The sequence below is a fragment of the Mus caroli genome, unplaced genomic scaffold, assembly GCF_978045245.1.
Source record: "Mus caroli unplaced genomic scaffold, Mus_caroli_1 scaffold_3, whole genome shotgun sequence".
Taxonomy (NCBI): Eukaryota; Metazoa; Chordata; class Mammalia; order Rodentia; family Muridae; genus Mus; species Mus caroli.
In genome coordinates this window covers 45,393,424-45,408,959 of record NW_028227258.1, presented here as the reverse complement: position 1 = coordinate 45,408,959, position 15,536 = coordinate 45,393,424, and positions in this window count along the sequence as shown.

Here is a 15,536-nt window from a genome sequence, read left to right as displayed (position 1 = left end):
AGACAATGCAAGTCTTAAAGTTGGACTGTATCATTCCATTTTCTTAAATAGTATAAAATGTAAAACCATAAATGTTATCTTTCACCCATGGGAAAATTGTTTTATATTCATTTAATTATTTAGTCTTAAATTATAGCGATAATTTGGGCTATACTGATTTTTGCTCCTGGCATGTCACCAGCTTCCCCCCACCAACCTAGGAACCCTTTGGGTCCATGACTGAAAGGCACACACACATTAGCTTATTTTTGAAATATCTTGACTAGCTCAAAGGCTGGGCAGTTCTAATCTTCTGCCTGGCTATCATATATTTCTTTCCAGTACTCCTGACTCATCACCCTCTAAATTTATGATCAATCTTTGCTGCCCTGTTACCTCTGAGTGGCACCCTAGTCTTTGCTGCCCAAGATACTTCTGGGCAGCACTTCCAGGGACCTCATTCCTTCTCATCTACATCTTGTATAATTTACCTTCTACAACTCTAAATCTGATCCGTCTCCCTCCGAAACCTGGTGACTCTCCATCTCTCCTCTTCTCTCCTATATTCTAACCTTTGCCTAACCATTGGATGCTGGCATCTTTATTAATGAATCAAAAATCAACTGGGGACAAGGACCTTCAGTATTTGGACAAACAGATTTCTGGTTAAATCAAAACATTAGAACCAATCCCCAATATTAAATAATTTTTACTGTATTAATTAACCAAGGGGAAAATATTTCTCTTTCAGCTTTATTAAAGTAGAAACAATATGATGGATAAAAAAAATACTTTCTAAGAAGTCAATTAAGCTTTCATATGAAGAGATCTTAAACTAAATATGCTAAATAAAACTAATTAACTATAAAGAACTCTAGGTTCTTTATACAGCTTACATTTTAAATTCTGATAGTGAACTTATCTACAAAGTTGTGTGAATTTAAACACTTTATCAAGATTTTCAAAGACTCACCTCTCTTACCTTTAAAAAGAATTCAATAGGATAGCCTTGTGGGACATCAATGGGAGGAGAGGCCTTTGGTCCTGTGAAGGCTCCATGCCTAAGTGTAGGGGAATGCCAGGATAGGGAAGTGGGAGGAAGCCAGGAGGGAACACCCTCATAGAAGCAGGGAGAAGGAGAGGGAATGGGGGATTTTCTGAGGGGAAACCAGGAAAAGGGATAACATTTGAAATGTAAATAAAGAAATTAATAAAATGCAAAAATAAAATAAAAGGATTACCAGTGCTCTTACAACAAAAAGAATACAATACTAACAATGTCATATATCTATAGATTTACACTTCACAAGGATCTCTGGAACTGAGATGGAAAAATTCCCTGTGTCAGTTCTCAGTAGAGGGCTGCCTATATGTGACAGAAGAAAAGGATTTCCCTTATTGATTACAATTTGGAGGTTTCTGATGCACAAGCAATTTTCTAGGTGCTAGATTGAGTGGCCTGCACCATTAGTAGCACCCAGAGTCTCTAATGGTTGGCTATAGCTTGCAACAGCTTCCCATGGCATAGAGATGTAGCAAATATTATACTTCTTATGGATAGATTGTCCTTGCATCTGAAGAGAAGTTCTACTACCATGGCATGATAAAAATTATACAATGAGAATAATTTTCTAGAATGACCTCAGTGGGAGAGGATAAACTTAATTTTGTGAAAACTTGATGCCCCAGGGATGAGGGATGCTGGTGGGATTGAGGTGAGGGTGGGTGGGTGAAGAAAAGCACCCTCTCAGATGCTGGGGAAAAGGGAGATGGGGTGATGAATGTGGAGAGGGGGGACTGTGAAGGGGGGGAACTTTTGGAATGTAAATAAATAAAAGAATTTCATCTCATCATCGTCGTCATCATCGTCGTCATCGTCATCATCATCATCATCAAGCACTGACTCTTAGCCTTGGAAGCAAAGGACATCATTGGGTACTCTATGTTAATGTTGAAAGTAAGGTCTACTCATTTTGTTCAATGTGCCTTCATATTTTTGTAGTTCTCTTAGCTTTATTCTAGATGAATGTCTTGCAGTTTAATTGGGTTGTTTATATTTAACTAGACAAAGCTATCACTTTAGTATTGTGCTTCTATAGCTATGGAAACTATTTAATTGTTCAGTATGTAATAGGTGCTTCATATCTAATATTTTGCTCTCTGTCCCCAATTTTTAGTATCACTGCATGAATTCCATGGATTTAAGAGCAAAATTTACTTTAACATGCATATAGGTACTATGTTGGAGTCTATCAAAATGACTTAGATTTTCCAATCAAATATATGGACAAATTTGTTGGAGGACCAAAGACTGGCTTATATGTAAATAAGTGTGGCTTAAATTAGGATAAGGTCTTTACATTTAAATAAAATATTGCAAGCTTCTCTATTCACTCATAAAACCTATAATGGGACCATCATTATCATAGATTGAAGAGAACACAGAAAAAGAGAATATAGATTGTAATGCTATTAAAATAAAGCAAAACATATAAAGTTTAGTAACTTTTTATAAGAGACAAAATAAGATGACAACCAAGACAGAAAAATATATATGAAGAACTCTATATTTTCTGTTCAAGACAGTATAGAGAAAGGTCAATCTGTATATCTGAAGAAAATGACTTAATGTTTTAGATAATTTTGAACCAAATTAAAAGAGAAATAAATGAGAAGTCAGTCTATTGCAGGCAGAACATTTGATGAAGTTCAAGAACTTTGAGACACAGAAAAAAACTAAATAAAATTATCATTTTATAATGGTTAGGACTTTGATCATGCAAGGAAGTGGTAGCAGAGGCAAATGCATAAAGATAGATTCTTTATTATTATTGAAAATAAACATTTTTTCTCCCTCCATCCTTCCCAAATCCACCCTCCATCTACTCTTGGTCCATCCAACCTCAATATAAAGACAGATTTCTCCCTCTAAGAAACTTGCTTGCCATTAAAAGTGAAGCTGAGGGAACAGAAGAGGCAAATCTGAAGATTTCAACAAATATATGAGCACACAAGGGAATATAAATGTGTGTGTGTATGTGTATTTAATAAAAGAAATAATTTCATGGCCACATGGAAGGGACCAGGAAAGAGAATAGAAAATACACCAGAATAGTTTGGTATAAAACAAGGTGACAAGAACAAAGTGAAATAATGAAAATGACAATTAGGAAGAAAAATCAAAATTCTTGCTTAATAATTGGTTATAATGAAAATAGAGAAAGGATGAGTTAATCATGAAAATCTTGATTCTGCTTTATGCAATACATGAGATGATGTTGATTGGGAAAAGGAGCTAGAAGGAGACCATGTATATGGGTTGAAATTAAAGATGTGATTTATTTTCTAACTAGTTAAGTTTGAACCCAAGTTCTCTATTCTCACCTAATAACAATTAAGCTATTTTATCTACTATAAATTAGAAAAATAGGTAAATATATGTGATAATTAAATTTTAATTTATTTTCTCTCCCTCCCTCCCTCTCTCCCTCTGCCTCCCCCCTTCTGTGTGTGTGTGTGTGTGTGTGTGTGTGGCTCATGTAATCCTTCAACATTGTAAAAATTGTATAGCTTTGAACTCTCATGATCACTGCAGAATTGCTTTTCCAGGAGAACTGTTCTTCAGAACCTGCATATTCTAACTTGTATTATTTGGGTTTTTATCTAAAGAACTTCTCATTCTAATTGCACTATAGACATTGTTTTAATTTAGGCTTGTTTTCAATTACTTGGAATACCGTCAGTAACTCGACTGTTTACTGTTAATGATGTTTTGATGTTGATGGAATCCCACTAAAATAAAATGAGATAATATAAACTAGTACTTAGCAGCACAGTGCCTGGCACAGAAGAGCTGTTCAATAGTTGTTCATTTTCTCCTTATTATGTCTATAAATATTATTTCAAAGGATAAATGAAAGGAAAAGAGCAAAGTAATCAAGGCAATGGCAATTTGGTCTTCCTCTGAATGATTTTTATGGTGCTATGTTAAATTTTTAAAAAAAGGTATCTTAAAGTAAAAAAAGTAATGGAACTGTAAATAAAGTAAAGTTTATATGTGTTTGCATAAACTTATATTAAAATATATGGAAGATATATAATATATGTAATATATATTACTGTGTATGTATATATACATTCTATTGTATAACTATATATGAACAAGTACAGTTTGTAAATCTATATGACATGACTTCATGATTCTCTTTAGAGAGCTACATACTCAGAAAAGTGATTTGCAGTTGACCTATACATTGCATTTTGTTTGTAAGTCTCTGGGATTCATTAGTTTTGATTGTGCAAGTATGGGTGGGAGATTAATTACTGAATATAGTATACTGGTCTGTGGGTACAACCCTAAAGGAAATGATGTCCACCCTCCCAAATTATTACATGGCAATAGTCCCTCTTGGAAGACTGAGGCCTCATGCGAACCTGCTTGTCTACTGTAGGCTTAGATTTTTCTCTAAACCTACTTTATTTAGGATTCATAAATGCTTTACCCTCCCCCCACCAACCAGAGGTAATGGAATATAGAAGTTAATAGGAAACTGCCCTTTAGTAATAGTTCTTTGAGGTGATTTTACTCTTCATTGTCTGGATACTGTCAGTCCAGTTCAATAGCAAACACCGAACAAGAATCAATACTAATAGTATGATCCAGCAGAAACTATAAGGCTCTCAGAATCGGCATGTATTAGCAGAAGCAGCCTGAATCAGGAAATAGCATTAGAAGTTCTTTGGTGTGTTTCTCTCTACCAAGTGAAGACCAGCAAAAACTATCAAAGACCAGCAAAAAACAGTGAAGACCAGAGAAGACCAGAGAAGTGTTATCTTAATGAAAAAGTGACATCTCACTGTTTATGGGGTTCCTTTTATACTCCTTCTAAACATCATGTGCCTTCATGCATCAGTTCCAGCAAAACATCACATGCCCTCTCACATGTCTCCAACATAATATCCTTTCAAGTATCTGTTTTAGAAAAACATCCTCTCACAGGACAGCTTCCAGAAAAATGTCATTTGACACAATGAGTTTCCAAAGAAAGCAGAAATTTCTACTTCAGACTATAATGAAATGTGGATGGGCAAAAGTTTAAGTAGGCCTTTTGAAAACAGCAATAATTGGAATCAGTTTATGAGTAAAACACCTATGTTATGCCCAAGAGATGCTTATTTACTATATGTCTCTCCTTCCTCTTTAGTGCCTTATGTTGTACCTGCCTTTTATCTATAATGCTGCCAGAACCTTGGTGGGGTCAATATACATGATCTATATATAGCCATCTCACTCATCTTCATTTCATATTTTAAAATGTTTATCTGTCTCCATCCAAGATGACTCGACATTAGATATTACTTCATTTCAATTCCTAGAAGCAGTTTTGTCATTTTTAGATCAAGATTTAAAGAAGATATAAGACCTAGACCTTTCTTCTTCTTCTTCTTCTTCTTCTTCTTCTTCTTCTTCTTCTTCTTCTTCTTCTTCTTCTTCTTCTTCTTCTTCTTCTTCTTCTTCTTCTCCTCCTCCTCCTCCTCCTCCTCCTCCTCTACTCCTCCTACTCCTCTTCCACATTCTTTCTCCTCCTCCTCCTTCTTCTTCTCTCTCTATATAGATTAGATATAGATATAGATATAGATATAGATATAGATATAGATATAGATATAGATATAGATATAGATATAGATATAGATATAGATATAGATATAGATATAGATATAGATATAGATATAGATATAGATATAGATATAGAATTTCTTTTCACCATAAGTAGAGACATTTCTTCTGCCATATTCTTCCACACTCAGGCATTGTCTTGTTACATTCTCAGAATAAGTCAAAATATGAGATCTAAAATTTCCAAAATTATGCTCAAAAGTAATCCCTTAGGGCTATGCAGATCACACTTTCTAAGGAGTTTGAAGAAATAAGTTCAAAGCCCCAGAGCTCAAACAAATCTGAGTGTCATTAGATGTGCTTCTATTATGTTGGGGCAGAAGAACACTGAGACTATTGGCAGCTTGCCTACCTCCATGTTTAGAAAGGGTCACTGTCTTAAGAGAATAAGGCAATGTGTGAATGACCAGATGGCCTGACCTCGTTTTCTGGCCTTTGTACCTACATACCCATTCCTGAACACACAGCTACACAGAAGTACATGTACCACAAACACAACACATTCACACAACACACACACATGCATACAAAATAAATAATCCCTTTGTCTTTGTCAATTTTTTATCTCATGCATTCATATATTGTTAGAAAGAGACAGACAGACAGAGAGAGAGGAAGAGAGAAAGAGTTATCAGAGATTGGGTGTTTGACATCAGAAGAAAGGATGGGGATTCAGGACAGTAATCAAAGTATAGCTCCTTCATCATGAAGGATACAGACAACAGTCATGGCCTCATCAACAATGTTTTATATTCAAATATTGGAAAAGAAACTATATTTAGACTCTTTTCAACTCGCTCTCCTTTTCCATGATTTTCAAATTTCCATGTTACTTTTTCAACCACAAATAATGAAGACAAGGAGTTGCTAAAACTAATCCTAAAAATTCCATAGGAAAAAAAAACCACTAAAAATGAAGGCAGAATGCTTGTGCTTCAAATAGGCATGCTCCACTTTTATACATTTAACTCCTTACTATTTTTGTCATTTGATATAAAGAGTTTCGATTCTTTAAAAAAAAAATTAGTCCACTGAGCAGTAGAATCGTGAAGCTTTCAAGCACTTAGATCCATTTCTGTTCATGACCCTATTAGGTCATCGGAAAAATTCTGGGAGTGAACAGTGGCTTGGGAAAAAAGGGGTTCATGCAGTGTGCAGACATTGACAAAGTATCTTATTTCAAGTTATAGCAAAGTGTAGCCTGTAAGGTCAGACAAGAAGACTTCAAGGAGCAGTTGTGCCCACAGAAAGTGAATGGCTGCTTCATGAAGTAAGTTGGTTAGACACTAGGAGGTCTTGTCCTAAGTTAACCTTCCCAAACACCTCCACACTGCATGGAAATAAAGGAACATACTTTCTATATATCATCTCCAAATGAAGAACATATATTTTTAAAACACAACGATTTAAAAAATAATTATGTGGAAAATTATGTCTTACTAATTACACATGCTAAACTAAGAACAAATAAATAAAAGATCTATTAGACCATGAATTTTTATTCACAACCCAGCATAGTTTAAAATTTTAATTATGTGTGTGCTGTTTTTCCTTTAATGTGTGTCTGGGCCCTTGCATTCCTGGTGCCCAATGATGTTGGAAGAGGACATCAGATTCCCTGCAACTGGAGTTATAAAGACTGGGAGCAGCCATGGGTACACTGAGAACTAAACTACAGATCACTGGATAGACAGTAATGATCTTAACTGCTGAAACAAATCTCCATTCCCCAACATAACATATTTTTATGTCATTAACTTAATGGACACAGTTAACCTAGCAATTGTGATTTATATATTTTCAACAAAATATTTATTATAATATTCTAAAATAGTATATTTGCATATTTATGATCTCCTTAACATTACTTTGTCTGCAACCCTATAGGTGGAACAACATTATGAACTAACCAGTACCCCGAAGCTCTGGACTCTAACTGCTTATGTTTCAAAAGATGGCCTAGTCGGCCATCAATGGAAAGAGAGGCCCATTGGACTTGCAAACTTTATATGCCCCAGTACAGGGGAAAGCCAGGGCCAAAAAGTGGGAGTGGGTGGGTAGGGGAGTGTGGGGGAGAGTATGGGGACTTTTGGGATAGCATTGGAAATGTAAATGAGGAAAATACCTAATAAAAATATTTTTAAAAAACTTGATAAAAATTTTCTTTAAATTTAGATCAAACTACAATAAACTCTTTGTTACATTTAGCTTTAGGACTCAGGATTGTCCTGCATTGTGCAGACATATGTGGACTTTAAGGACAAGATAAACATTTTCCATCCTAGAGATATGAAACAATAACAAGATATAGATTCACGAGAAAGAAATGCTTTAGTTAATCAATGATAAACATTACAGGTGTCTGGTGTTATGATTATTTCAATGAGAATGACTTAATCACTTTTATTTCTTATTTTCTTCCTTTGTTTTAACTTACCAATAGTAATTGCTTTTGAGAGACAATAATCCTACAAGATTTGTTGTTATTAAGGTTTGAAGAATATCCTCACACCATCTTTTTGTCACATTGCCTCTAGGATTTTCCCAGGGACCTTGTAAATAATTGTACTTATTACATTTTTAATAACACTGATAGATTACAATTTAGGAATGAGTAATATATAACAGTTCAGCATGAATATAAAGGAACCCTGCCCAAAGGAACCCATTGTCAAATGGAATCTAATAAATGCGCAATGGTCACTGAGATTAACCATATACAGGTGTGAAAATGTCTGCTATGTATATTTTGATAAGGCCAAAGAGTAACCCTTATAAGAAATTTTTATCACTTTTTTCAAATTTATTTCAAGCAGTTTATTAAATCTATTATTTATTCATTTCTATGCCATTTGAAGAGATAATGAAGTAGCAGGTTATTTGCTTTGGAGGACTCAACCCCCACTTAGATATAGACATACAGATAAAACTCTACACTGAAGTATAGAAATAGCTGTTGCAAAGCACATGTAAACTACAGTTGACTATTTGGTAGGGAAACAATGAAATTCACAGAAGTCAAGTGCCAGGCTGTTTTTGAGTGGAAATCAAATGTATTCATTGGCTTTAAGAGAAAAATACAAAAACTTGTTGATGAAACAAGCTGCTATCTTGTAGGACACTACTGCTGCATGAACACACAGCAGCAATGGATTTCTGTACAAGACTCAGTCATTCAACATTCAGGGAGAAATGGAAGAGATGCACACAAGAGCCTATGCTTTACTGGGGAGCTATTGCCTGCTAATGGTTCTGCTGAGAGGAGCTGTTGCAACCCTAGGGACTTGAGTTCCAGAACCATGGCAAGAGGCAGAGGGGGGATGAAGAAAAGAGATACACACAGACTTATCAGTGAAGCTACATTTAGATGGGTTTTTCCAAAGCTACTGTGGGAACTGCATTCTCAGGTTCAACACAGGAGGAGGGCTCTGTAGGCAACTAGTCTCAGGCTGTCAACATTCTGGTGAGGAAACCAGTTGCTAGTCTTCTGAAATGCATATCTGTCTCTCATAAATGCTTATGCTCGTACTCAGGAGGAAAGCTCTGCAATATTCTTGACCTGGCCCACATGGTAACAGTGTCTCCAATTTCCCATGAGCCAAATGGCCTTATAACCCTAGAGAGGCTGTGCCCATTTGAAAATACACATTTGCTCAGAGCTTCACTTACTTGGAGCTTCCTCTGCTCCCTACAATGAGGTGGTGTCATTTTCTTCAATGACATAGCCATTGGGGAGCATTCTGTGAGGAAGAAAGTGTTTATAGAGAACTGAAGGTATAAAAGAAGGTAATGGGATCAATATAATCACAATCCATCATATCTATGTGTGAGACTTACAAATTAACAAAAGAAAATAATTAAAACACTTCACATTTTATGTGACCTAAGGTTAGATTAACAGAAAGTGGATGGTATTTTTGAAAAGGTGTCAAACACAGGAGACATATCAGAGAGGGACAGGAAAAATACTGAACTTAACCAAAATGGTTCCTAGGTTAAGAGTACTGAATTTATTATTTTTGTCTTGCAATGATAAGTCAGCACAGCAAACACCACTTTTAAAAGAAAGAACGTAATAGGAGTTATGGTTCCAGAGGGATACTACATGATGGTGGAGGAGACTTACCAGCAAAAAGTTGCAGAGGGAACCTGAGAGATTGCATTTTTAACTGCAAGCAGGAAGCAGAAAAAGTAAATTAGAAATGAAATGAGATACTGTGTTATGTTAGCAGACAGGAGCCTGAAATAACTGTCTTGTGAGAGGCTCTACACAGTAGCTAGTGAAAGATGCAGATACCCGCAGCCAAACATTAGACAGAAGTCAGAAAGTCCTATGGAAGAGTTGGAGGTAGGTTTGAAGATCCTGAAGGGGATGGGTACCCCACACGAAGACCAACAATGTCAAATAACTTGGACCTGTGGGAGCTCTCAGAAACCGAGTCACCAACCAAAGAACATTAATGGGTTTGGATAAGGCTCCCAGCACATGTGTAACAAGCATGGGTCAGTCTCCATGGCTAGCTTTTATGCCCTGAGTAGGAGAGGGTGAGCCTAATCTGGCAGAAACTTTATGGGACAGGGTGGGGAGATACTCACTGTCTCAGGGGAGAAGGGGATGGGGAGATGAGGGAGGGACACTGTGAAGGGGGACCAGGAGGGGGAACAGCATTTGGGATAGAAAAGACAAAAGGAAGGGAAGGAAGGAGGGAGGGAGGGAGGGAGGGAGGGAGGGAGGGAGGGAGGGAGGGAGGGAGGGAGGGAGGGAGAGAGATTATATTCTCTCAATGTCCACTCCTAGTGACAGACTTCTTACAACAAAGATGTATTTCACATGACTTCCCCAGACACCACCACTCACTGAAGACTAAGAATTCAAACATGAGAGTCAATGAGAGACAGTTCTCATTCAAATGACTAGAACACATATTACTCTTGCAGAGGGACTGAGCGAGTCTTGTTCTAACACCCAAATCCAGTTGTTCAGAAAGATCTCAATTCCAGATTAGGGGACCTGAGACTTCAAGCCTTCATGGACACTGCCACTTATGTGGCTACCCACACAGACACATCCATATCCACACAAACATAACTGAATATAATTGTAAACAAAGACGAATGATATGCTAAGTTGTTTTGGGGGAAGAATCAGACTTCCATTCTCAGAAGAAAAGTAGAATGAAAATAAATTGAATATCTATTCTATTATATTATGTTTCTGTGTCTATATCTGTTTCTTCTACAGTTTACTCAGGGTCCTTTTCTTTTGTTTGTTTGTTTTAACCTTATCTGATGTGTTAATTTTAGTTCTATCTTACTTTTTTATTTTAATGTATTATTATCCCTAAGAAGCCTCTTAATTTCCTATTGAGTGTCAGAAATGGGTAGATCCAAATGGAAGGGAAGGTAGATAGGAACTAGGTGTACTAAAGGGAAGGAAACCATAATTATGGTGTATTGTATGAGAAAAATCAAATTTTAATGAAAAAGAAAAAAATTAAAGTTAGTTGAATGCTATTATTCATCTTTTATTTGAAAGTATAAATATATAAACAAATGGAGTGTTTATTTTTAACTTCTTGTTTTAAATTTTTATTTCATCTTTTTTTTTTACACTCCAGATTTTATTACCCTCCTCACTGTTCCCCATGCCATACCCCCTGTCTCCACAAGGATGTCCCCACCTCCAACCCTCCACACCATCAGACCTCTAAATTCCCTGGGGCCTCCAGTTTCATGAGGATTAGGTGCATCTTCTCTGACTGAACCCAAACCAGGCAGTGCTCTGCTGAATATGTGTTGGGAGCCTCATATCTACTGGTGTATGCTGCCTGGCAGTCAAGTGTCTGAGAGATCTCTGGGGTACAGGATAATTGAGACAGCTGATCCTCCTACAACTTTGCCATCTTCCTCAGCTTCTTCCAGCTTTTCCCTAATTCAACCACAGAGGTTAGCAGCTTTTTCCCCCTTAGTTGGGTGCAAATATCTGCATCTGACTCTTTGAGCTGCTTGTTGAGTCTTTCTGAGGACAGTCATGGTAGGTCCTTTTTTGTGAGCACTCCATAGCTTCAGTAATAGTGTTAGACCTTGGGGCCTCCCCTTGAGCTGAATCCCACTGTGGGCCTGTTACTGAGCCTTCTTTTCCTCAGGCTCCTCTCCATTTCTGTCCCTTCAGTTCTTTCAGACAGAAACAATTATAGGTCAGAGTTTTTACTGTGGAATGGAAACCCCATCCCTCTCCCTACTGAGGTCCCTCCCTTTGAGTCTTAAGAGTCTCTCACCTCCTAGGTCTCTGGTGCATTCTGGAATGTTGCAGAGGTTGCCTGTTTCCATTCTTTCTGCTGGCCCTCAGGACTTCAGTCCTTTTCTCCCACCCAATACCAGATCACACTCCCCTCCTCACCCCCATCCCCAACCAGATTGATTTCCAGAGTGGTTGTACCAGTTTGCAATCCCACCAGCAGTAGAGGAGTGTTTCTCTTTTTCTACATCCTCACCAACATGTGCTGTCACTTGAGGTTTTGATCTTAGCCATTCTGTTGGGTGGAATCTCAGGGTCATTTTGATTTGCATTTCTCTGATCACTAAGGACTTTGAACATTTCTTTAGGTACTTCTTGGACATTCAAGACTCCTCAGTTGTGAATTTTCAGTTTTGTTCTATACCCCATTTTTTGATTGTGTAGTTTGGGTTTTGGTGGTTAGCTTGTTGAGTTCTTTATATATTTTGGATATTAGCCCTCTATCAGATATGGAATTAGTGAAGATTTTTTCCTAATCTGTAGATTGTCAATTTATCGTATTGACTATGTTCTTTGCCTTACAGAAGTTTTCTAATTTCATGAGGTCCCATTTATCAATTGTTTATCTTAGGGCATGAGCCATTGGAGTTCTGTTTAGAAAATTTCTCCCTGGGCCAATGAGTTCAAGGCTCTTTCCCACTTTCTCTTCTATTAGATTCACTATCTGGTTTTATGTTGAAGTCCTTGATCCACCTGGACTTGAGCTTTGTGCAAGGTGACATATATGGGTCTATTTTCATTTTTCTACATACAGACAGCCAGTTAGATCAGCACCATTTATTGAAGATGCTTTTTTCCATTGCATATTTTTGGCTTCTTTGTCAATCATCAAGTATGTGTAAGTGTGTGGTTTTATTTCTGGGTCTTCAATTCTTTTCCATTGATCAATGTGTCTGTCTCTGTACCCATAGCATACACTTTTTATCACTATTGCTCTGTAGTAAAGCTTGAGGTCAGGGATGGTGATTTCCCCCAGCCGTTCTTTTATTGTTAAAAATTGTTTTTGCTATTCTGGGTTTTTTGTCTTTCCAGATGAATTTGAGAATTGCTCTTTCCAAGTCTTTGATTTTTTTGTTAGGATTTTAATGAGAATTGCATTGAATCTGTAGATTGCCTTTGTTAGGATGGTCATTTTACTATATTAATTCTGTCAATCCATGAGCATGGGAGATATCTCCATTTTCTGACATCTTCTTCGATTTCTTTCTTGAGAGGCTCAAAGTTATTGTCATACAGATCTTTCACGTGTTTGGTTAGAGTTTCCCCAAGATATTTTATATTATTTGTGTCTATTGTGAATGGAATTATTTCCCTAATTTCTTTCTCAGATGGTTTATCATTTGTATTAAGGAAGGCTACTACTTTATTTGAGTTAATTTTATCTCTGGCCATTTGCTGAAGTTGTTTATCAGCTGGAGAAGTTCTTTGGCAGAAATTATATTTGGCTTAATTTATGTATAAAATTATATCATCCCCAAATAGTGATACTTTTATTTCTTCTTTCCCTGTTTATCCCCTTGATCTCTTTTTGTTGTCTTACGGTTCTAGCGAGAACTTCAAGTATTATATTGAATAGATATGGGGTGAGTGGGCATTCTTGTCAACTTCTTAAGAATTATCCATGCTACCTCTTCAAAGGAATGAATGATATATAGATTACTATTAATTAATTAGTTTAATGATATAAAAACAAATTGAATAGCAAAATGTAATTGGAATTATGACTGAAAGTTCTTATGTTTGTTGCTTAAAATAAAAACTTTAAATAACAAAAATTAAATTCTATCTTAGTGTTATATAATGTAAGTAGTAAATATTGAAGAATAAAAATGATCTTTGTGTGAAAGAAACACTAAAAATTTAAAATGAAAGTTACTTTGTCATAAAATAAATTCGTTAATTTTTTTACATTTACTCCGTGTGTGTGTGTGTGTGTGTCTGTGTGTGTGTGTATGTGTGTATGTCCTGTAGAAGTTGTAAAACAATTTGAGCAACTCAATTGTTTCTCCTTTGCCCCTATGTCTGAGATCATCAGGCTTGGTGAGCCCTATCTTCATCTGCAACTCCATCTTTCCATCCTCTGATCTACTGTATATTATTATAAAAGTAAACAACAAAAAAGGAAAATTAATCTGCAAAGCAGTTTATAATCTTTTTTTACTTACCACTATATCTAGTCTATTAGAGCTTTCACTTTTTTTATTCTTTCTGTAATATATATATATATATATATATATATATATATATATATATTTGAGAAAGGGTTTTTCTATGTAGCTCTAGCTGTCCTGGATCTCACTGCTCTATACACTAGACTGGCCTTGAACTCAGAAATCCAATTCACTGCCTCTGCCACTAGAATGCTAGGATCAAAGGTATGGGCCAGTAAGTAGGGCTTAGAAAGTTTATAAAAATTCTATTTTCTGTAACTTTCTAATACTCTGATTTACTTATTAAAGAATGGATTTGAAGCATCAGGAAAATGAGTTCACAACATTCTTCAGCACAGGGAAGCCTGAGGTATTGATTTGTGGATATCTCAGTTTTGATACAGCACAGCAGGTTTCTGATGACTTTAGTATAACAAACAGCTAAGTTAAAACAGACAGTTTCCTGTTTACAAGGATGCTTCCCAGGAGGGTATAAGTGGCTGAAGTGACTGGCAATCATTGCAAATCCTGTATCCCCCCCCCTTTTTTAATTAAATAAATAAATAATGTAGTGATAACCAATTATAACACCCTTCATGTTTTATTTTTAAAACTGTACCATTTTGTAATCCTTTAAGGGTATTTATTTAATACAGCAACAATGTGGGATTTCCTAGGTGTGCATTTTCCCATTTTAGATAAAGAAGCTGCTCTTTAAACAAGTGTATGAGATTTTACATTTTACAGTGTAATTTTGGGAGACACACTTGAGCTGAAATGCATCTTTGTTTTCATAGATACCTGTCTTTAGACTTGGCATGTGTCACTACCCATCAAATCAATTCAGTTCTCTCAGTTATGGCACTCATAAAGAATCAGATAAGAAATCTCTAAGGACTCCAAGTTTCTAATTTGTTTTGCCTTTAAATGGGCTTTACGTGGTCAGTGTTTTGATTCTTCTGTATCAAATAATAGGAAAGATTTTTCTCTGTAACAGAACAGTTAGAAACTTTTAGTCTTCCAGCAGAAATTCAAACTTAGAATGATAACAAAGTTGCTTACCAGTAGGTGTTCGAGAGTTTTGTAAAAGAACGTTGTACACTAGATTTGCTCATCTTTTGATTGTGACTGGCCCTCTGCATTCTAACCCAGTAATAAAAGGCAAATGTGAGTGCACACTTAATCTGAATGTAAGGGACTTCGTTCCTTCTCCTTGTAATGTACTCTAGATGAGAATACTAACATTTAATCCCCTTTAAAGTTGAGCCCACAAGCTTTCAGTTATGTGATTTGAAATTCCTACTATTTGAATGACTTCAGTACAATGAGTAACAATACAGTTTATATCCTGTACACTAAATAATTATTCTTAGTTTATTTTATTTCCCCTTTCAAAATAATCAAACATTTGTTTGCCACATTGTGTGACATA